The 24508-nt window shown below is 40.5% G+C and overlaps 1 protein-coding gene across 1 annotated transcript in view; it reads left to right on the top strand.

Annotated features, from left to right (window-relative positions):
• BTBD7 (BTB domain containing 7) overlaps positions 1-24508 on the top strand; it is a 78424-nt gene that overhangs the window by 30038 nt on the left and 23878 nt on the right. The window lies entirely within an intron of this gene.

Below are 24508 nucleotides of genomic sequence, written 5' to 3'. Positions count from 1 at the left end.
CTCCCCATTGAGCCGGGAGACTGATGTGGGGCTCAGTCCTGGGGCTCTGGCATCATGACCCCAGTTGAAGACAGATGCTTAACCGACTGAGACACCCAGGCACCCCACTTTGCTGTTTTTAAAAGATGGGAAAGCATCCCCTAATAAAGTTCTTTGGGGGTTTGTTGTTTTAAGTTTTGAATGAAAACTAAAATTGTGAGTCAGCTCTTGGCTCTTAGGTAATATTTGATCTAGAGTTCTTTTACGTTAAGTGAGTTTAAATATTTTTTTTTGTCACAGCTAGAAATTTTATTTTTTTAATACCTTCAAAGATATAAAATAACATTCCTTGTATTTCTTGGTTACTATAATATATACACTGTAATATATATTCCCTTAAACCTGGGTGTACTTGGCTCTCTGTTTCCTTTCATTATTCAAAATACAGAATTTAGGTTATTTGGTGTTTTGATTTTACACTCCATGTAGGCCTTATTTTTCCGCCGTGTCTGTGATACTGTTCATATTAGTGTTTATAACAGACCATACCTTCAGCATAATTTTTACCCCATTTCTGTGGGAAGGAGAATATTTGGTCCCTTGGAGAGGAATTTTATACCATGAAGTTTAAGAGCTCAGGCTCTGGAACCAGACAAACTGGATTTGAATCCTTCACTACCATGTTTTAATGTGCTTGACCTCAGAGCAAGTCACCTTTCTAAGCTTCTGTTTTCTCATTTATAAAATAAGAATAGTAACCCTGCAAAGTAGGATTATGAGGATTAAAGGAAATAATACATGTTAAGTGATCAGACTGGCACCTGCTACATAGTTAGCATTCAATAAATATTAGCCGTTAAATGATAATCATCAGGACATATTTCACTCACTACCACGTTCTTTTCTAAAACTAACTTTTAGTAAAATCTTAAAAAAAAAGGGGGGGGGGACACTTGGGTGGCTCAGTTGGTTAATTGCCTTCATGATCCCAAGGGTCCTGGGATTGAGTCTCGCATCAGTCTCATTGCTCAGCAGGGACCCTGCTTCTCCCTCTGCCTGCTCCTCCGCCTGCTTGTGTGCTCTCTCTCTCTGACAAATAAATGAAATCTTTAAAAAAATAAAAATAACTTTTTACATCCAAAAAAATAATTTATAACTCTATTGATTATAACTAATACTAAGCATATTTTGCAGATTTTTACTAGGTTATTACCAATTTTAAAATTTTCTTGTAATTTTATCACTAGTGAGATGGTGCATGCCACTTATCAAACTGTTGTAAATATCTGGCTATTTGTCATTCTACGATTGGTTTTTCTCAGCGGGAGTTCTACAAGCATATTCAGCCTGTAATACTCTGAAGCATCTATTGTGTGTAATGAATTAGCCTCTCTGATGCGTCCAGCATGGTAATAGTTATGTACCATTTTGGAGAGAATTAAGAAAATAGTCACCAAAACCATCTGTGTTCTATGATTCCGATGAGGGCTTAACTTCCAGTTAAGCAACGCTGTCAGACTAGCCTGTTGGGCAGCTTGAGGGTAGGACCTTATTGTTCGCATCTTTGTATCCCGCATGCCTGGGACATAGTGGGCATTCAGTAAATGATTCTGAATTAATGACTATTGCTTTTTATTCCTAATTAGATTTAACTTCAAAACTTAAAGCGTGGTTTTAAAAAGAAACAAATTCTGGGGCGCCTGGGTGGCACAGCGGTTAAAGCGCCTGCCTTCAGCTCAGGGCGTGATCCCAGCGTTATGGGATCGAGCCCCACATCAGGCTTCTCCATTATGAGCCTGTTTCTTCCTCTCCCACTCCCCCTGCTTGTGTTCCCTCTCTCGCTGGCTGTCTCTATATCTGTCAAATAAATAAATAAAATCTATAAAAAAAATAAATAAAAAAATAAAAAGAAATTCTGTCAAGGGAGGCTGGGACCTTGAGACTAAATATGTCCTTAAAGATAGAGAGGTGATTTAAGAGTTTCAAGAGCATTGTAAGAAGAGGTGGTATAGGCAGACAACCGGAGTGGTTTGTATAAAAGGGCAGATTCCTGGCCTACACTGAGAATGCGTTTTGTTCAGACAAGTAGGCAGTCACTATTAGGGAGGTCCGTTAATAGGTAATGGGGCCTCAACTTACTGGCCTGGCATTTTAGGATAAGCTTTAATTTCACTTGATTTCCTACATAGCAGATTAAACATAAGTTTATTTCTGGCTCCTCCAAAGCCCTAATGGTATAGTAAAGGAATAAAACAAATATAGACCCTCAAGGACAAAGATACCCAGGAAGAAAACAACAGTGGAGAAAGGATACTGAAATTTTTGGAGGCTGGAAAGCAGATAAGGACTAATCACTGACTTAACATAGAGGGAGAGGTCTGTAACTCTAGAACCTATAAAGGGGTCTACTGAGGATAAGAGAGGCAATTCACAGAGGGTACTTAGTACTCTGGGAAGAAGGGATAAGTATTTAAGTATGAATACTGAATGGATCAACTTTTTCCCCCCACCGTGGAATTCACCTTTATAGGTGGTGTCAGAAAGGAATGGGGTTTTGTCTTACTCCATATGGTGAGCTGGTTGTTTGAGTACCCTCTATTAAACAATCCATATTCTCCTCTGATTTGTGCTACCTTTTTTTAAGTTCCCAAGTATATTTGGGTCAGTGCTTTTTCCATTTTGTTTCAATGGTTCATCTGTCTCTTTGCATCAGTATCACTTACGCCCCTTGGCAAATCCTAACCTGCCCCTTCAGTTCCCTTCTCTAACCCCACCCCCAACCAAACACAAGAAACTTTGAAATTTATTTTCTAAAGAAATCGAACTAAAGAGATTTCAAATCTGGAAATAGCTATGAAAAGGGAGGCTGGGGGTGTAGGGTAAAGCACAAGGTTGAGATCTGAATTTATGTCAAAGCCTACAAAGTAAATGGCAAAATCACTCCCATTCTCCTACTCTAGTCCAAGCCAGGTAGATACAAGATTAAAAATTGGAGCTCTAGAAATGGTGAACAGCCCAAGATTGTATAGACTGATGGAGACTGATGTTGTGGAGTTCATGATGAAGTTATGCTCAGGAGTTAACATGGTGAAAAAACCAGTTTGCCCTCCAGTTTTTCTACAGAGAAGACTATAGTGAGCAGTCCTCCTTTTGCAACAGAGCTCCCACACAGCAGTTTAGTGCTTCATTCACAAATACGAAAACCTGTCTAAGGCTCGCTGGACATTTGGAAAAAGCTTCCAAATTGAGACAGAGGTCAGAACAAAACAAAGTATTAGCAGTAACCATGAAGAAAGCAGAAGAAGACCTCAACAGAAGCAAAATACCCTTATGTAAGAGAGCACTCTATTGAATCAATGAGACATAAATAGGATACTGTAAAAGTAAAGACAGGAACTCTTGGAGCTTAGGTAGCAGAAATGAAAAATATAATAGAAGGATTGAAGGGTGAAATTGAAGAAATCTTTAAAGTAAAATAACGAAGAGATGGACAACAGTGGAGACAAATAAGAAAACTATAGTATTGGTCCAGAAGGTGTAACAACTTAACAAGTCGTGGTTTTAGAAACATACCAGAGAAAATGGAAGAGAAGCCAGTATCTGAGGAGTAATATAAGAAGTACTGCTAAAGCTAAAGGAATTTCTGTATTAAAAAGTCCTATGGCGGGGTGCCTGGGTGGCTCGGTTGTTTAAGCGTCTGACTCTTGATCTCAGCTTGGGTCTTGATTTTCGGGTTCTGAGTTCAAGCTTTGGGTTGGGCTCCAAGCTAGGCATGGAGCATCTTAAAAAAAAAAAAAAAAAGTTTTATCCCTTTCTCTAGGGAACTCTAGGGAGAAAGAGAAGAGTCTAAAATGTTGCAGAGAGGAAAACATTTGGTCCCATACAAAGAAACAGGGCTCTGAATAGCATTGAGCTTTTCGGTAGCAACAGCCGAACACTGTAATACAGTGGCACAGTGCCTTTGAAAAGCTGATGGAAAATTATTTTCAACACAAAATTCTGTATTTGGCCAAACTGTCGATCAAGCATAAGGCTAGATAAGCCATTTTTTTCAGTCTTGCCTCAAAGAACTGATCTCCTCTGCACCCCTTCTGTGGAAGTTACTAAGGATGTGTTCCTCTAAATGATAAGTGAACCAAGAACGAAAAAGTGTGGGGTCCAGGAAATGGCGTCAAACATAGAAAATAAGAAAGGGAAATCTTAAGTACTGGCTATGTAGTAGGTCTAGCAGGCATCACGTCTAGACTGGGCCAGGAGGGTGAAAGGCTCCAGGAACATTAAATGACAAGGGACATTGAAAGAGATTTCATGGGTCTTTTGGTGCTTTTATGAAGAATTAACAGATTTATAGAAAATGAAGGAAGTGGGGAAAGAAAAAATAATAGCTCCAAGGAAAATTTAAAATTACGTATGGAAGAAAATATAATTCTGGTACACCACTTGGCTTGCAGTAAGCAGTATTTAAATATGAACACTGAATATGGATTTAATAAAAATTATAATACAGAGAGGTAAATACCAGAAAAAAACAACTAAAGAATTGAGAAGAGTTGCCTCTGGGGAGCAGGACTGGGAATAGGAAGGACATAGGGCAGGGGGTTTTGTCTTTAGAATAAGCTTTTTATTACTAATAGCGACAAGACTTTGTAGATCATGAGCATATACTGCTTTGATTACAAAATTAATTTTTTAGTACAAAAAAGCTATGACATCAGTGCTCAGAAGAACCAGAGAGACCTAGATAGGATAGGCATTAATCCTAAAGAACTGGGGATTTATCGTATCTGTCAATAATGTTAACTAACAAGATCACGCTTATCATTTTAGGTGACAAAGGGTTTTTACTTTCATTTGGTCTCCCTGACAACCTGTGAGTATGGTGGGGCTCCGAGATGAATAACTAGCTTTCTCTTGAGATTGTGAATGATAAGGTTGTGACTTAAACCAGCTCTTCTGACCCCAAGCCCAGAAATGTGGGCATGGTGAGAAAGGGGAGCAGTATGAGAACCACTTTCCAGGGATGAAGGTGGGAGGCCACTGTGGCCTAGTTGTAAGAACAAAATAGCAGACTAGTGATTGAAGCATCAGCTCTGAGGAGTCTCAGCCATAAGCCTGATTTATGCTGAACCACTTGGGCAGGAGTAAGTAAGGGAAATGTGGGCCCAGCTAAAACATTTAAAAACTGTGGGGACAGGGGCCTGGGTAGGTCACCACTCAGACTTTGCTTCAGAGCACTTAGCCAGAGAATAGAGGGCTTTATACGAGTAGGCCATTCTTTCCTGAATTGCTGAGTGTTCCCGTATCAGTTATTTGACTCTTTTGGCTGCCAGCGTTACGACCTTCTTCCTTGTTTTGAGAAATTCCTCACTGTACAGGTCTTGATGGAGGGCAGAACCCAAACCCCAGTGTAAAAACCTAAAAGGTCAAATACTTGCTTTCTCAGCCTTCTCAGTGGTTAATGTTTAAGCACATGACTTGGGCTTTTTGAATTGGGAGCTGATAGCACAGAAAAGCAAGGACTATAGAGAAGTCTTTGAATATATTAGCAGGTGGGAGCAGCAACATCTAGTGGAAAAGGAGAGAAGTCAGTGGCATTGATGCCACTGATGGCGTCCACTGTCTATACACAGCAGGAGCTGTGGTAGCCAGGGGCCTAGGGCAGCCTGGGGTACCCAGTAGGCTCTTTCCCTGATGTAGTCCTCACTCTACAGCCTTCCTCTGCTCTTGTTTGTTTTCTGAGTCTGGTCTTCAACTTTCTCAGCAACTGTGGGCTAACAGTATCCTTTCAGATAAACCCGTTTTCTGTTTAAGCCAACTAGAGTTGTTTTCTTTGGTTACAGCTTGGAAACGTGGGTGATAAGTTCCTATAGTAAAAAGACCAGTGTATAAAATTCCAAAATAGATGGCTAAATTAGAAGAGCCTCAAAAGAAAGATCAGGTATTTGAGCACTGACTTTCACGATGATTTTAGCGTACACTACACTGTGTAAACACCTCTGAAAATGTGAGTACCATGGTGAGAATATATATTGATTTCCAATTTTTTGAGTAAAAATCCACTCTTTAGGAGAACTGTAGGTTTTCTTATGAATTTTAACAACCGTGGGCCTACCATAAGAACTTAAGTTTCCTTGTTATAAATACTGTTGACCTCAGAACAAAATAGCTCAGAATTAGCACCAATATCTACATGTATATTCCAGTTCGGGGCATTTTAAGGTAGTACACTTTAAACCATAGATTTTATATGTTCATCTTAATCAAAAATGTATTTTTCAATCTTTGGAATATGAGAATTATTTATAACATTAGTTCCAAATTGGACTCTGTAATGCATTGCCTATATTTTTAGTCATAAATGCATGTGATTATGTTTTATTGAATTAAAAATCTTAACACAGAAACAACGGAAAGCAATGACCTAATTTTTCCCTTAGCAACTTGGTCAGATTTCAAGAGTGTGTGACTTGAAACAAATGCAAAGTAGCAGAGACTAACTGTCCCAACTCACTAAGCCCGTCCTCCCTTTTCCCATCCTCTCCATTGTCTCTGTGTTGACACTCTTCTTCTGTCTCAGTTCAGTTGAACCGGCAGTTCATTATGCTTCTGTCTGTAATTGTTTCCTCTTTAGCAAATTAGTCTGAATATACTTCCTAGAGAATAATGGAGCTAAGTTAAAGACCATTATCAACAGATCAGAGTAGTAAATGTAGATTTCAGTTAACTGTACAGCATAGATGAAGAATTAATCTCGGTTTCAGGAATTGCAGTTCAGATGACTCTCAAGTTATACATCTCTAATCATAATGACACTTGGCCCTTAAGAAATTCTTTACTCAAAATTATGAGTAGAACTCTAAAGTGTAATATTTTATTGCATTTTCTATGTTAGAACTTAAACCGTTTTTTGTATAGACTACAAACTCTTCACCTCTGACCTTCTGCTCACACTTTTCTTTGGTCTTAGAATATCTTTGGCTTTGACCACTAAATGTCCAAGTTCTATCACACTCTTTAAGACCAAATTCACATGCTACTTCCTTTGTTTTGTCATAGGCATTCAAATTAAAAGTATTTTCTACTTCCTGCAAAGTTCTAAAACACTTCTTTTACTTTTTTTTTTAGGTTCTTACATCTAACTTATTTTGGAATTAATTATCTATGTACCTGTCTCATTTCCTCTATCAACTAGTGTATTATATACTCCCTAAAGACAAGGTCAATATCTTCATCATCTTGAATCTCCCAAAGAAACCTAGCATAGTGCTTTGCTCTTAGTAGACTCTCAGCCATATTTTTATTTATTTATTTTTTTTGTCATCTATTAGTATTTATTTTTTTTTCTATTTTAATGATTTTTTATTATATTATGTTAGTCACCATACAGTACATCCCCAGTTTCCGATGTAAGGCTCGATGATTCATTAGTTGTGTATAACACCCAGTGCACCATGCAATACGTGCCCTCCTTACTACCCATCACCGGTCTGTCCCATTCCTCCACCCCCCTCCCCTCTGAAGTCCTCAGTTTGTTTCTCAGAGTCCATAGTCTCTCATGTTTCATTCCCCCTTCTGATTACCCCCCCCTTTCTTTATCCCTTTCTTCCCCTACCGATCATCCTAGTTCTTATGTTCCATAGATGAGAGAAATCATATGATAGTTGTCTTTCTCTGCTTGACTTATTTCACTTAGCATTATCTCCTCCAGTGCCGTCCATGTTGTAGCAAATGTTGAGAACTCGTTCTTTCTGATAGCTGAGTAATATTCCATTGTATATATGGACCACAACTTCTTAATCCAGTCATCTGTTGAAGGGCATCTCGGCTCCTTCCACGATTTAGCTATTGTGGACATTGCTGCTATGAACATTGGGGTGCATATGGCCCTTCTCTTCACTACGTCTGTATCTTTGGGGTAAATACCCAGTAGTGCAATGGCTGAATCATAGGGTAGCTCAGTTTTTAACTTTTTAAGGGACCTCCACACTGTTTTCCAGGGTGGCTGTACCAACTTGCATTCCCACCAACAATGTAGGAGGGATCCCCTTTCTCCACATCCTCTCCAACAATTGTTGTTTCTTGCCTTGTCTATTTTTGCCATTCTAACTGGCGTAAGGTGGTATCTCAGTGTGGTTTTGATTTGAATTTCCTTGATGTCAGCCATATTTTAAAAAAAAATTTATTTAAATTCAATTTAGTTAACACATACTGTATTGTTAGTTTCAGAGGTAGAATTCAGTGAGTTACACATTTTGAGTTATCTTTAATGCTTTTTTCTTTCTAAAAGGGGGTGTGTGTAATAAACATTTAACTATAGAAGTTGCAAATAAAATTAAGATGCTCAATCTCAATCTAGGAGATAAATATGAAATATTATTTTTAAAAGTAAATTTAGAGATGGTCTAAATGGTGTATAATTCCATGCCATTAAACTCAGTTTTAAGGTAAATTTCAAATAAAGTCTTATCAATTCTTTTGGGCATGTAATAGGATATCAGTTGAATTTAGCATATTCTTGGAAGCCAGTCAAGGCTGTTAATCTTTTGAAGCCAAAAAGTTTAATCTGAGGATAATTAGAAGGCTTTCTCACCAATGAGCAAAATCTTTTCTCTGTCATACTAAAATCCCAAGAATGCCATAGTTGAGGGAAATGATGAAACAGGAAGAGTTGCTTGTTTTGATTTGGTTTGTTTTTCTTCCCCAGCACAAATTATGTGTTTATTATAATCAAGATCTGAGAGATTTAATTAGAACTTTGCAAACATTAATATAATCAGACAAAAGATGAAATGTTATAGTCCGGTCATTATGGATATGAACACAGAACTTTGAACAACATAGGGACAAGAAAGAGCTGAGCATTTATTATTTGAAGAGTATACTGAACTCTGAACACCATGAGGATAGCAGAAAGCATCTGCAATGATGTTGCCCAATGCAATGTATTCTGAAGTAGAGATTTGATTTCAGGTTAGCATTTTTTTAACACCATTGCTATGCAAAATGCAATACCAGGGAGAAGAGAATTAAAAGGAACCATGTTTGAATGTTGCTACATACCTAGCTTCATGATGGGCACCCCACATATGTCTTTTCATTTCATCTTCAGAACAACCCTGTGGAGCTTGGAGATTTGCTCAGGTTCATAGATAAATAATGGTACCCAAATGGTCTTTTATAAATATGAAGTCTGGGGTCAGATCTGTGCTCCAATCCTGACTCTGCCACATACTCACCATATAAATTCTTCCCGGGTTCCTCAAATGAGCTTGTTCCTTTCTCTTCACAGAAGTGTGGGCACCAGGCACTGTGCGTGGCTTGCATTTGCAAGGGCCTTAACAAATGTTTTTAAAACTGAATTACAGGGGCGCCTGGGCGGCTCAGTTGGTTAAGCATCTGCCTTTGACTCAGGTCATGATCCTGGGGTCCTGGGATGAGCCGACTCAGGCTCCCTCTTCAGCAGGAAGTCTGGTCCTCTCCCTCTCTCTCTTTCTCTCTCTCTCGCTTGCTCTCTTGCTCAAATAAATAAAATCTTTTTTAAAAACTGAATTACCTTAACTCTTCGGTAGACAATTTCTAAAGATAAGAATTGAGTTATTTTCCTTACACATCATTTGACAGCATGGTTCCAAGTTTCCAAAGTCTAAAAAAATTACCAGATTCAGACTTTTTTCAACGATGATACATAGGATTACAATTGCAGAGAACATTGAACATTGGATGGCAAAACAAGACCATAAAAAATGGTCCATAGAAGTTTCCCATGGTGGAGCTGTTTGATGTAAACTCCCACTCCACTTTGATTCGATTACAGCCCCTTTTTCTCATAGAAACACTAAGAGAAGTGGCCTAATTGTTGCCTTTTCCTAAAGCCCCAACAATTTGTTTTTCTGACTCTGCCATAGTTAAATTTTGACTACTCTTACAACTTCTATTGCCAAGGAGTACAAACTAATGCAATTCAAGCTGCAGGTTATTTGGGGGAAGACATTAGTGATTGAGGAAGGGCAATGATAGAGGAAAGAACTTCAGCATCGTACAAATACAATATTGAGATACAGAATTGAAGTTTCTGCCTTAAAACCAAATATTACACTTATTTCCTAAAATGTCTAGAGTAGAAGGGACTTTGACCAGACACAGGTGTTTGTCTCCTTCTGGTTTTGGAAGTGTCTGGAATGAACTATTCCAAGAATTAGGATAGATGAGTAATGACTTATTTAGCTATTATCGTGTGGAATACCTCACTTTATAGTAACCTGTGTGGTAGCTACCGTTGTTCTTCCTGTTGTAGAGATGCGGGTACAAATACTTATGTTATTTCTTCCCCAAGGCCACATCTGATCACATCTACTTTAAATGTATGTGAATGTGTGTGTGTATTTCACATGCATATCTCGTTCTGTTGTAGCATACATAGCACCACACTGTACGTATTATTGTTTTGCCTTTTTCACACTTAAGCTTTGCAAAAATTATGTCAATATGTATAGAGTTAGTTTATTTTAATAATTGTATCTTTTGTTTCATTTTTTAAGATTTTATTTATTAGAGAGAGAGAACGAGCAGTGGGGAGTGCAGAGGGGGAGGGAGGGAGAGGGAGAGTGAGAGAGAAGCAGACTCCCCGATGAGCAGGAAGCCTGACACAGGGCTCAATCCCAGGACCTGGAGACCATGACCTGAGCTGAAGGCAGATGCTTAACTGACTGAGCCACCCAGGCACCCTTTTGTTTTGTTTCTAAAAATATAAGAGATGTACTGATGTTTGGATATTTCAGATAATACAAATAATAGAAAAGTGTTTAAGAACACTTCAGTCTCACTTCCCAATGGAAAGCACTGCTAACAAATGGTACCTTTTTATAAATAACTCCTGAAGACTGAGTATGAGTTTGGAGTGTACGTAACTGACCAGAAAGTTCTTGCCTCCAACTGTTCTTTCATATATTTTTGTGAAAAGAAATACCAGTTTCTGTTACAAATTAACATGGGCTAGCCTTACTAAATATGTCTCCACAAAGGGAATGACTTTGATTTAGTAAAAGACTTTGAGGGGTGTCTGGGTGGCTCATTTGGTTAGGTGTCCATCTCTTGATTTCAGTTCAGATCATAATCTCCCAGTTGTGGGATCAAGCCCCATGTTGGGCTCTGTGCTCAGTGCAGAGTGTGCTTCAGATTCTCTCTCCCTCTCCCTCTCCCCCACACTCTCGCTCTCTGTCTCTCAAATAAATAAATAAAATCTTTAAAAATAAATAGGGTGCCTGGGTGACTCAGTAGGTTAAATGTCTGCCTTCGGGTCACGTTATGATCCCAAGGGTCCTGGGATCGAGTCCTGCATCAGGCAGGCTCCCTGCTCAGTGGGAGTCTGTTTCTCCCTCTGCCACTCCCTGCTGCCTATGCCCCCCTCTCTCTCAAATAAATTAAAATCTTTTAAATAAATAAATAAATAAATAAATAAATAAATAAATAAATAAATAACTTGGAGCTCTGTTTTGGTTCTCTTTACTATAACATTTTTGTATACCTTATACTTAGCATTGACATGTCTATAAAACTTCTGATACATGCTTTACATGTCATGGCATTTGAAGATGAAATAGCCACACATCTGAGGGGCGCCTGAGTGTCTCAGTTGTTAACCGTCTGCCTTTGGCTCAGGTCATGATCCCAGGGTCCTGGGATCAAGCCCCGTATCAGGCTCCCTGCTTGGCAGGGAGCCTGCTTCTCCCTCTCCCTCTGCCTGCTTCCCCTGCTTGTGCTCACTGTCTGTCAAATAAATAAATACATACATACATACATACCTACCTACCTACCTACCTACCTTAGGAAAAAACCAAAAGAAATATCCACACATCTGAAAGTTGTGCCAAAAACCCGAAAACACAGTTTGCACACTTGTATGTCTTTGTTTCTTTTTTTTTTTTTTTTAAGATTTTTTATTTATTTATTTGACAGAGATAGAGACAGCCAGCGAGAGAGGGAACACGAGCAGGGAGAGTGGGAGAGGAAGAAGCAGGCTCATAGCAGAGGAGCCTGATGTGGGGCTCGATCCCATAACGCCGGGATCACACCCTGAGCCGAAGGCAGACGCTTCACCGCTGTGCCACCCAGGCGCCCCATATGTCTTTGTTTCTAACCATATTCCTCTTCAACCATAATAGTGATAGGCCTTTTCCAAAATGGGTTGGTTTTCATACAGTTTCCACTGTCAATTTGTTTCTTCCTAATGGAAGCTTACATTTATTAAAGAGCAGTTCTGAATTTTGAGACTGATTCACTAAAATACTTCTAGAAGATGCATAGACATCACCTTGGTTCTCTAAACATTGATATCTGAGCTTGTATCTAATTATGAGAGGTTCAGAAAAGTTTCTAAGCTAAATTGTGATTTAATAGTCTCTTTGTTATTCTATGCTTCATCTTTACTTGCAGATTGATTTTTTTTTTTGTATATAAGTGTAAGCGGTAAAAATATTAAGTATCTAAAGTCTTCATTGGTATGAGCCCCACTTCTAAACTACATTTTGATGTCAAATTTTTAGATATACTAAGTTAAGTAGAAGTGGGTGGATACAGTGTTGGAAATCTGATCATCATAATAGGTCTGTAAACCTAAGAGAAAGGCAAATAAAGGTGAAAATGGGACATTATGGAGGGGAAGGACCTGTTGATTCAGATAGACCTTCACATAGAATTAGAACTAGGACTCCTATACTTTATTCATTTAGCGCTTACTGTATGCCAGACCCTGAGACTGAAGTAACGAGTAAGATCATCTAGTGCTACGTACCAGTAGGCAGTTATGGTGGAAGTGTCCTGGTAGAGTGAAGCGCTGGATGGTAGGGGAGCACAGAGGAAGAGGAGGAGCCCCAGACCTCAGTATAGGGAATTAGGAAAGGGAGACAGTATCAGGAGCTTCCCAGAGAAGCTGAGACTGGGAGAGTGAATGGAAGTTAAGATTAGAAATAAAGGTTATGCAGAAGGAACACAAGTAGAAAAACCCAGAGATAAATAAGAGCCAGGCACTTGGGGTTAGGCTAGGAGTTGCAGAGACAAGAGAGGTGTGGTGAGAAACGAAGCTCCAGAGACCAGCAGGGCTGTGCAGTAGAGACATTGGTATACTGTGCGGAGACATGGGGCCTTATCCTGACTGAGCACAGCAAGTAATACGGCCTGATTACATACGCATTTTTTTAAAGATCTCTTCAGCTGAGACCATAATCAGCATGTAGACACCATGAGAAATGTTCCAGAAATAGTGGGTTTTTTTCTTTAATACATGCATCCTTTAAGCAGATACAATCTATAAATTACTCATCAGAAACTAATTCTTTTTTGAAGTTTCTTACTGTATTTATTCATTTATTTCGTAGAATTTTTTAGTACCTGCTTTTTGCCAGGCACTGTTGCTAAGCTCTAACTCATATCATCTATGGTAAGTATTCTCTCCATTTTATAGGTAAATTGACACTTGAAAATATTGTTACCTGGGGTTTCAGGTAGAAAGTGTTAGGGCCCAAAGTTGAATCCTGGCCTTTCTAACTGCAGGGCTATGTTTTCCCGTCGTGGGGGACGAGGGATGGGAAGAAATTATCTGTGAGGTGCATTGTTTTGAAGGGAGACACAATCATATTTAAGAGATAACCAGTAAATATCAACAAGTTTTCTGAAAATCATAACATGACTCTACCCCCAAACCTTTGGATTTTTCTTATTATTATAACAGCATTAAGGACACTAATTTACTGTTTTGTCACAGTGGGAAAATGGTTTAAGGATAGTAAAGTGAGATGTAAATGGTATTTTTTTAAAGGTATGTGAACCTCTGAGTTTTTCACATACTGAGACTACTAGAACTGTTTTCTTGTTTCAGATTTTATTTATTTGAGAGAGAGAGAGAGAACCAAGGGAGAGCATGCAAGCAGGGGGAGGGGGAGGGACAAGTAGACTCTGCTCTGAGGGCAGAGCCAGACATGGGGCTCGATCTCATGACCCTGAGATCTTGACCTAAGCCAAAATCGAGAGTCAGATGCTTAACCAACTGAGCCACCCAGGTACCCTTAGAATTGTTTTTATTTAACATTTTAATAAGTGACGTGCGAGTGGAAAGTACGCAGTACATTTGGGTTGTCAGCGTTTCTGTTCTCTTTATAATCTTTTGCTTGCTCTGCTCCCTTGAGACTCTGCTCTCCTCCTGCCCCCTCCCACTCCCCACAGACCCTGTGCTTGCTTCTGAATTAGAATACACCAGGGTAATGGTGTATGAGGAAACTTATTTATAGTAACAAGTAGATTTTGAGGATTTAGGGAACGTTTTCAGATGAGGAAACAGACAAAATTTCACACATCACACAGTTAAGGGGAATTGGGGTTGGGTCCCTGGTCAGTCTGACCCTAATAGTGTATCTTGCATCTCTCTTCTAGTCAGATGCCCACATGTAAGAATATGTGTTCAATTTCAAGGAGTTCGGGCATCCTGTAGGCTCCAGAATTTGACCCCTTGCGTGCTAGTATAGCAGAGGCTTATATAGAGTGTCTGTGTTTAGAGACTGACATCCTTCATCATGCTGTTTTCATTTATCCAAAAAAAACATGGAAGTCTAAATATTGAAAATGCCGTATCAAATGTTAATTTATAAAGTAAACATAAAAGCAATATAAATGTATATTCAAATAAGTATCTTAAGAGTTCTTAGTCTTGGCTTTTTCCTCTCATGTCTTAGAAATCTTTAATCTTTCATAATTGTGTGCTTTAGCCTCCTCCTTTATTACCAAGTTACTACAGTAACTTCTTTCCTATCTTCCTCTCTGTTCTTTCTTTTCACACAGCTTCGCAAAACTATCAGAATAAAGAATATAAGCAGTCAGGGTACATTTTCACACACGAGCAGCATGAATCTCAGTGATTGCCTCTTTCCCATCAGAGGGGAGTAATGTTCTCAAAGCAGAGAACCTTCTTATTTCCTTTCTGATATTTGCTTGGATTCTGTGGTCAGTGATTGATTTTATATTGGCACCAAGGGAAGGAACTCCTGGCAACTTCCATAGCCTGATGGGTTTTGTTTGTTTTTTATTTGATTTTTTTTTTTTGAATAGATAATATATTCAGATGGAACAGAATTCAAAAGGTACAAGGAGTACTAAGCAAAGAGTCCCCCTGCCCTCCCAACTTTTTGGCCTGCACTGCTCAGGTCCTCTTCACAGAGGCATCCAGTGTTACCTGTTTCCTGTAAATCCATCCAGGTGGACAATCCAGAGGTAGTCTAAGTACCTAATTTTAAAATATATTGAAATGAAACATAAAAAGATATTTGGAATAGATCTATAATATTACTAATGCCCTCTGGCATTTAGTTATTGCAAGGAACTTGTAAGAGTCCCCCTATTGAAAGGGACAGAAACTTGAAACATATCCTTCCCTGTAGATAAATGTGTTGCACTTTAAGACTCTGCTCTATATTACGTATAGAGGGGATTTTTAATATCTACCTAACAGAAATAACCAAATTCTGAACATTAGCCAAAAGGGTATGAGAAATAAAACCAGAAAAACTCAACTTACTTTTCTTCTTTTTTTGCAGTGAAAATAGATTTTAATCTAGATTTCTTTATCTTTTCCCCCAGCATTATTGAGACATAATTGACATGTAGCGTTGTGTTAAGTTTAAGGTGCACAGTGTGATGATCTGATACCTGTATATGCTGTGGACTGTCCACAGTAAGGTTGGTTCGTGCTTCCTTTACATCACGTAGCTAACATGCCGTTGTTGTGGTCAGAACGCTAAAGCTGTACTGTCAAAGCAACTTTCAAGTATACGATACAGTATTAACTAGGGTCACCATGCTGCACAGTAAGACTCTGGACCTTAGTCATTTTATAACTGACAGTTTGTACACTTTGACCAACCTCTACCCATTCTTCATCCCTCAGCCCTTAGAAACCACCGTTCTATTCTCTCTTTCTGTGAGTATGACATTTTTAGATTCCACATGTAAGTGAGATCGTACAGTACGTGTCTTTCTCTGACTTACCGCACTTAGCATGATGCCCTCAGGGTTCATCCATGTTGTTCCAAATGGCAGGGTTTCCTTCTTTTTTATAGCTGAATTCCAGACAAACCCCTTCCTGCTCCCGTGGTACCGCCACAGACCTAGCATCCTGGTCCAGCACTCTCAAGACCTCCCACAGAAAGGCGGGCCCTTAGTCAGACAGCGGCAAGGAAAAGATTTTTGCCAACAACCTGAATGAGCTTGGAAGCAAATTCTTCCCCAGAACTTCTCAGGTCTTCACATGAGAGAAGGCAAGCCCAGTTGATACCTGAATGCAGCCTTATAGAACCCTGACAGAGGACCCACGTGACCTCTGCCCAGTTTCCTGATCCACAGAAAATAGGAGATGATTTGTTTTAACCTGTTGTGATAATTTGTTACATAGCAAGAGAAAACAAATACATTATTTAATCTTCTAAGGTTATTTTCACGGGTCAGAATGGTTTGGTATCAACAGTTTGGTGTGATTTAACTTAACAAGGAGCAAACAATAATTTAGATCAATTCATTACAGAGCCTTCAAGGTGATCACCAGCCACACCTCTACAAACGACTCAGTTCAGGAAAGATGGTACAGTTAGCCACAGTCCCGGCTGCTGCAGCTGCAGGCTGTAACTGATATTCTTATCAAAACTCCGTCATTCAGAGTTCAATACAGGGAAGCAGAGCAACTCTGACTTACAGATAAGGGCATTCTTCTAGGGATTGAGCCTCACACCACTGTGAGGGAAGCTGGGGAAGGGAAGGTGTGAATGGGAGAGAAGTAGAATGCAGAGAAGCTAGCAGCCAGTCAACCTGAGGGGCCAGGCACACGGAGCCACTGACGGGAGGCCGCACAGGGTAGGGCAGCATGTGGAGAGTGGCTCTTTGGTCCATGGCTCTTCGGCCAAGCATCTGGTGACCTGGGGCCAGTGTTGCCACCAGGGCTGCAGCTGGGAGGGAGAACTGGACTTGGAGCAGGGGAGAGCAAGGACAAGCTTGGGCACCTCTGTGTCTGCCTGTCACCATGTCTAGATATGGTGACTTCTAGAGAGTGATGCTGCTGCTTCTGCCCTCCCAATCTCACACGTTTCTCTTTTGACCAACTTTGCTTGGAACCATATAGGAATGGAGATTGTGAGAAATGGTTCTAGGCTTAAGCAAGTTGGAACCATACAAATTAGCACAATCTCCCTCTTCTATTCCCCAACCTAAATTTTCATTTTCCTTTGCCCATATTTCAGCAGGTCTGGGTGGCCTGCCAGGTAGGGTGACGCAGACCTTCATCCCAGAGGTGTCTGAGCTCTTAGCTGCTTTATCCATGGTTGCCCAGTCTCTGTTATCACTGAGCCGAGAAGCGACAAAAATGTCCTGGTGAATCCCTTGAACTCCAGACAAACCCCTTCCTGTTCCTGTTGTACTGTACCTCCACAGAGCGGGCATCCTGGTCCAGCACTCTCAAGATCCGCTCCCACAAACGGCCTTCTAGACCCTGCCAGTACCTATGGCCAGGTCTTACAATTCCCGGGTGTGTACATTCTTTCCCTCACGAACAGAAACTCTATGTTCTTGCTCAGACTGTGAGCATGAGTGACCAGCTCCTGATTGTTGGTTTGGAGCTAGTGAGCAGAGGCAGATCTTGAAGAGGACAGGGATTGTCTTTGCGGGCATCTGCAGGGTCTCCTGGCAGGAGGAGGCTGCTATCCTCTACTAGGAGTTAGGAGATCTGTGTCTCCCAACCCAGAAGGTTCAAGCAAATCTTGGGGTTTGACATTCCTCGCTCATCCACCCAAATAACCCCATTCCAGATTTCTGTCACCAGCCGTTTCTATTCGGACCCAGATTTGATCATAAAAGATTTGTTGAGGTTTTGCATTCAAGTCTTTGAGGTCTGATATCTTTAAAATTACATCTGGAGTCTGAGTTTTGGCAGTCTGTTCTGCAGCTGCAGGAAATAAGGGTTTTTTTAAACACAGACCTAAGTCTTCTGACTTTGACAGAATGCCTGGATTGAGGGGTGGCTAACCTGAGCCTGTTGAAAAAACGTAACTTCGAAAGCAGTTAGCTAAAGCTAGCCAATTTCAGGTCCTCATGCTTCCTGATGTTCCCATTCCATTCAGGTGCCACCTCTACTACTAAACTAGCACTTCACTTAGAGAAAAACCATAGTGTTGTCATGCTGCATGCAGGGATCACCACGACCCCACTTACCAGGGGCAACCGGGGTCCTTTTTGCCGTTTCTTCAGTGAGTGATCTAGTTCCAGAATCGCACTGGAGAATCTTGTTTTCTAGGGCCACTTCTCTTCCTCTCGTTGTATGGGTGTCTCTTCCCATTCCCCCCGCAACCTGAGGCAGCCTAAAACAAAGGCATGCTGCAGGTCGCTCATTGGGTGAGTAATCCCTTGAACAGGATGCAACCCCCGGGAGAGTGAGGTAGGGGAGGAGGGAAAGCAAAAGAGTGGTCTTGGGCTGGTCACCAGTGGAGGCACCAGGATTTCAACCCTGCCAGGACCCTTTGAGAAGCTCTGTAGGATCTTCAGACTGGGCCTCCTGAGGCATAGCAGAGAGGAGTGTTTATCCAACCAGCTCGCACAAGCTGCAGAGTCCAAGGACTGGCAGTTAAAAACACTGCAGCACAGATTGACTTGTCTTCTAATCCTTACATGTCTGACTCTCATTTTCTGCCTTGGCTCTGGAATTCTGGTTGCCTGTTTAAAATAGAGAAGACGCAGGGACAATGGTGGAAAACCTTTCTGTGGTGTGCTCGGTATGGTTTAGAAGACGGAGGGAGGGAGACAGCAGGAAGCTTTTCAGTATTTGATGTGTGAGGTACTAAGGCTTCGGACAGAGGTCACATTCCTGGGAATGGAAAATAGGCTAATCAAAGAGCATCTTGAAGGAAGAATCAGTAGGACGCATCGACTAGTTCTATATATATGTCAAAGGAGGAGGAGTCGGCCCAGCTGATTTAAGATTTCTAGCCTAGAAAAAGGGTAATGTTGATGGACACACTGGCTCCCTGATGTTATTTAACATAATCCTGAGAACTCTGATGGGATTATTTCATCCTCTGTATGAGGAAATGAGAATCACAGGGTGTGCTTTGATATGACACAAGGCCCTAAGGGAGTGACATAAGAGGTAGTGACCTAACTGCCCGAATTCAAAGCCTCTATGTGCTTTCGACTGCCCTCACTTCCCTCTCATTTCATGATGCCTTTCCTTGGGAACTGGAATCCGTTCCATACAGGTTAGTTGGAAAGAATTGAAGCAACTGATTTCTCAAGCCTATTTGCACTTGAAGTCTTATTTCTGTTTCTAACTGATGCCACTGCAGAGCCAGCGTGCCTGCTCTAAGGCCAGCCTTCCTCTAAGCTTACTGTGCTGGCTGTGTTGCATAGCAAGCTGTGATCACCCTCCACTGTTCCCTTCACTTCTTTCCCCTTGCCTGTGTGCTTCCTTTTCCCACCTCAGCCCCAATATGAAACTCTGAATCTAGAAGTTGCCTTTTTTTCCCCTAATATTTTATTTATTTGAAAGAGACAGAGAGAAAACATGAGTGGGGGCAGGGAGAGAGGGACAAGCAGACTCCTTCGGGGAGCCTGACATGGGGCTGGATCCCAGGACCCTGAGATCCCAACCTGAGCCGAAGGCAGATGCCCAACCAACTGAGCCACCCAGGTCCCCCTAGAAGTTGGTTATGCATTTTCTGATAGACACGAGCCAGTGAAATGGTTTCCCACTGGTGCTGGTGGCGCAAGTATAAGAGTGGCAGGAAAGACAGATCCGGACCGTGTTTTCAGGAAATCTGTCAACATTGAAACTTATTTTATAGTTATCAGAGGAGCATAAAGAAGGGGAAATTGTTGATAATAAAAACAGAAAATGTTCCTGTTCAACATGCAGCAGGAACAATCATTTGTATTACTAACGTCAGTTTGTTGTACTTCTTTCTATCTCTGCCTTGATCATTCATGGTATGTAGCTCAAATTTTTTAAAAGCAACATTTTTGCCAACATTACATATCAGAAAGAAAATATTCTGGTAAAAGAGAAGAGAAGAAGGGATTAATCAAGTAAGCAAGGGATCTGTAAAATGCAGTTTTCGGGGGGAAAGAAAATCCTAAGAAGTTGACTTTATATTTCATCTGCGAACCTCACAACCGCATCAGTGGAAGTCTGCTACCTGAGCAGAATGCATGGCACCGATGAGCCATTCAAAGTCTTGGCTACAGATGAGTTTTTCTGTTACAAGGAAATTGATAAAGGCTTTTGAGTTCATCGAAGAAAAGTATACGGTGTATTGGTCAACCATTGCTGGGTAACAACCAACTGGGGAATCTCAGTGGCCTATGACATAAACATGTATTTCTCACAAATGTCCAGGTCACCTAAAATTACAGATTGAAGTTTGCAGCAGCTGGGGTCATTCTGATTGCCACTGTGGTTTAGCAGGGCTGGGTGGCTCTATTCCTGCTGCTGCTCATTCTCCTCCTAGGGTCAGCAAGCTAGCCACAGCATGTTCTCACCATAGCAGAAGGCAAGAGGGCAAGCCCAGCTCCCAAAAAGTACTTTTGAAGCTTTTTGTCACATCATATCCACTGACATTTCATTAGTCAAAGCAGATCTCATGGCCAGTCCCAAAGCTTGGGGTGGGCATGTGTACTCTGCCCATGGGTGGGGTGGGATCAGAGGGCTGGTGTTGGTGAATATGTACAGTAATCGGCCATGTTTGGATAATACGCTTACACTCTATATTTCTAGTTTAAAAAAGATAAAGTTGGGGTGCCTGGGTGACCCAGTCAGGCATTAAACATCTGACTCTTAGTCTCAGCTCCGATCTTAGTCTCAGGGTTGTGAGTTCGTGCCCCGTGTTGGGCTGCACACTGAGCACGGAGCCTACTAAAAAAAAAATAAGAAATAAAAAATAAAAAAGATAGTCGTTCTGGGCAACCCACTCAGGTCCCCTCCCTCCTTGGGAGCTTTATACTATCACTTTGCTATTGCACAATAAATCTTGCTTTGCTGTCCCACCCAAAAGATAGTCGTTCTGATTATATATTTAATTGTCTTTAAAGAAAAGGATACCATTTTATCTCTAGTTAGGAAATAGAGTCAGTAAACTCTATTTGGAAACAGAAGAGGAAAAAAGAGTTTCCTCTGAGAATTAATTAGTACCAAATGGGAGGAAACAAATTTGACTGTCATATACCCTGAAACTGGCACAGGAGAAGGGATTCTAGACAGCAGTGCTCCTCAAAGTGTGTCTGTAGTAGGGTAAGTACAGTTAGTGAGAGTAAGCATTTAGAAACTTTTTGTCAGTTTGACATCGTCACAGTATTCAAACAGTGTTTTTACTGGTTTCTACTAAAGTATTGATCCATGACAGAGCAGAAATTTAAAAAGAAGCAAAAACAACTTAGTTTGAGAACATTGTATTTTGCTCGCTAGAAGTGAACACCTGCACTGCATATAAGTGGACCTTTTGATTTATACATTGGTCTTGTGGGGTTTGGTTTAGGATCACTTTGTCAACAGGAATCCAACCATCTTCAATAGTGTGCTGGTAATGTTTTTGGACCAACAAGACTGGTCCAGAATTTACCAAGGAAATGGCATTGTATGAAGCCTTTTTGCATCTTGCTTGCTGCCCTTTCCCTGCCAGCACCCCTTCGGTCTTGTTGCTGTGTTTACATTTTCATTCCATTATCAATAACCTTGACACAAGGCAAATTACCACTAATTGAAATCCTTTACTATAATATGAAAATATTACATTTGACAATATTAGATAAATCTTTTCTTAAAATATACCTTTCAGCATTGCAATTTTTTGCCTAATTGCCTTCCTTTCACATTTGTGAGTTAATATCACCATATTTGGTATATTTGTAAGGTGCTTTTCTGTTCATAAGAGGAGTGGTCACAAGTGAAGAAGTCCTGAGGAGCATTGATTCATACAAGACCTAAGTTCAGAGGCATAAAAAAGGGGGAGATTTTTTGGCGGGAGGGGAAGGCTGTGTTTAGGTAAGTACAACTTGTCTTCTTCCTAGCTGTATGACTTTGAGCAAGTTCATTAATCTTTGTGAATCTTAGGTTTCTCATCTGTAAAGTGGGAATAATGATACCACCTTCTTTGAATAAGAATGCTGAAATTAAATATTCTAAGTCCAGTACAGACTTGGCACATAATAAGTTTCAAAAGTATTCGCTATTTTTGTTTTTAATTGATTAGCTGCTAGATGTCAGGCATTGTAGAAAGACATAAGGTGGGGCTCTACCTCAAAGGAGTTCTCAGTCTGATAGAGGATTCAGACAGATATTTAAGAAATATAAAATAGTATGAGAATTTAATGCTATTATATAGAGAGAAATAGGGCAGCATTTTTAGGTAGGAGGAACACCTGACCTAGGCTTGGGGAACAAGATCAAGATAGCGTTTTGAAAGAGACAATGTCTAAGTGTCTAAAAAATGTAGATGAGTTAAGGAGAATTAAGAGCATTTCAGAAAAATGGAACAACATATGCAAATGCCTGGAGGTGAGAGTTTGGTGGAACTCTAGGAAATGCTAAGTACTGAACGCAGTGTAGAATATGAACAGGAATGGGGCTGGAGAAGTTGGCAGTGGACAGACCATCAGGAATATGTAGTTTGGATTTTATCTTGAAGTTATTTGCAAGCTATTTGCAAGCTATTGAATAATTTGTTACATATATAATCTAATTTACATTTTAAAAGATCATCTGGCAACAGTATGAAGAACAGATTGGAAGGGAGAAAGATGGGAACTTTTTGAGGCTATTTCAGTGATGCGGGGTTTAGAAAGTATCAGATTCTGAAATGGGGAGGTGGTAGAGATTCAGTGGAGGGGATGTATTTAAAACAAGAACAGCATTTGATGGTGATTGGATGTGGCCTTCAGGAGAAGGAATCACTATTAGTACTAAGATTTCTGGCTTTGGAAGAAAGAGGTACCTTTCTCTAAAGCAGGAATGAAGAAGGCTGGGAAGTATACACAGATTTCCCAGAGGAAGTAAATTAACTTGCCTTTAAGAGGTCTGCAGAGTATCCCTATAGAACTCTCCAGTGGGAGTTGAAGGAATGAGTCTGGGAGTCAGGAGAGAGCTCTGGGTTGGAACTGTATGTAGACATTTTTATTGTTGTTTAAGTTTATTTAAGTAATCTTCTATACCCCAGGTGGGCCTTGAACTTACAACCCAAGATCAAGAGTCACATGCTGTTCTGACTGAGCCAGCCAGGCGCCCTGGAACTGTACATAGACTTGAAAATCATGAGGATGCTTTGGGAGTTAAGGCCAATGGGGGGCAGATGATATCACCCAGGAAAATGCGTGGTAAAAAGAGCGTTGTATTCACAGCGCTTTGGCAAGTAGATACTGCAGAATGTTTGAACAAAAGAAGAGTGTCATGGGTACAGTCTAATTTAAATCTTGTAACAACCCTGAGTTAGGAGTATAAACCCAGTTTTACAAATGAGAACATTTCAGGCTCAAAGAGGCTAAGGATTTGTCCAGAATGACTTTGCTTCTAAGTGGCCAAGGTGGGATTTCAAGTCCAATCTGTCTTGATTTCAAAGCCCACTTTTTCCTATCACGTCTCACTTCTTTGAAAACTTCTCAGGAGTTTAAATATATGATGTTGTTGTTAATTTTCCTTTTTCCCCTCTGCCAATATCCTGGTTTCATATGATTGTGATACATCCTTTTGAATAACCACGTTTTCTCTAACTTCCCCTGCTTCATGCCCAAACACATCTATCAGATTGCCTCTCCTGTCAGATTGATTCATTCTCCTCACCTCTAGTCCAGTGCCTGCTTTCAAGCTGCAGAATGACACAAGTCTTCCTCTGGCCGCTGGCAGGCAAGACTCACCATAAAATCAGGAGAGCAGTTTACAGCTTTTCCATTTTTCTCACTGCTCATCAGTGCACATTCACTTCTTTGGGTGTTGTTTGCATGGATTCCATTGTGGTGGTCTCAGTGTTACTTGTCAGGATCTCAGGTTAATGTTGAGATTGAGTAAATTAATCTTTAATGTTTGGATTAAATTACTCCTACATTGATATGCTGTTACCGCTTTTCTAAAAATGATTCTATCTTTGCCATGGAAGCAGCTCGTTTGCTATCTGACGTCAGCTCCATATCCAGCTTAGGGGTTCTTGTTACTCTATCCCTTATGTGATGAGCCAGCCTTTGCTCCTGTATTTTTCTAGAAGGATCCTTTTTTTCTTTCTTTCTTTCTTTCTTTCTTTCTTTCTTTCTTTCTTTCGGGACGAGAGGAGAGCAAATCTAATTGTTAGAAATTTCTTAATATTGAGGCAAAATTCCCGTTCTTTCAACATCCATTTAACATCCAGGACCTGCCTTTGGCACAACTGGGAAGTCAGTCATTTCTCCTCTGCCTCATGAGGGTCTGTCAGACACTTAAAGATAGCGCCTATGTCTCCCCTCAGGTTTCTCTTACATACGCCAAGTAATT

Source organism: Ursus americanus, chromosome 26 (assembly GCF_024610735.1).
Source record: "Ursus americanus isolate L20-20 chromosome 26, mUrsAme1.1.p, whole genome shotgun sequence".
In the NCBI taxonomy this organism is placed as follows: Eukaryota; Metazoa; Chordata; class Mammalia; order Carnivora; family Ursidae; genus Ursus; species Ursus americanus.
Note: the sequence above shows the minus strand (reverse complement) of the source record. Positions and strands in the feature narration are given on the sequence as shown.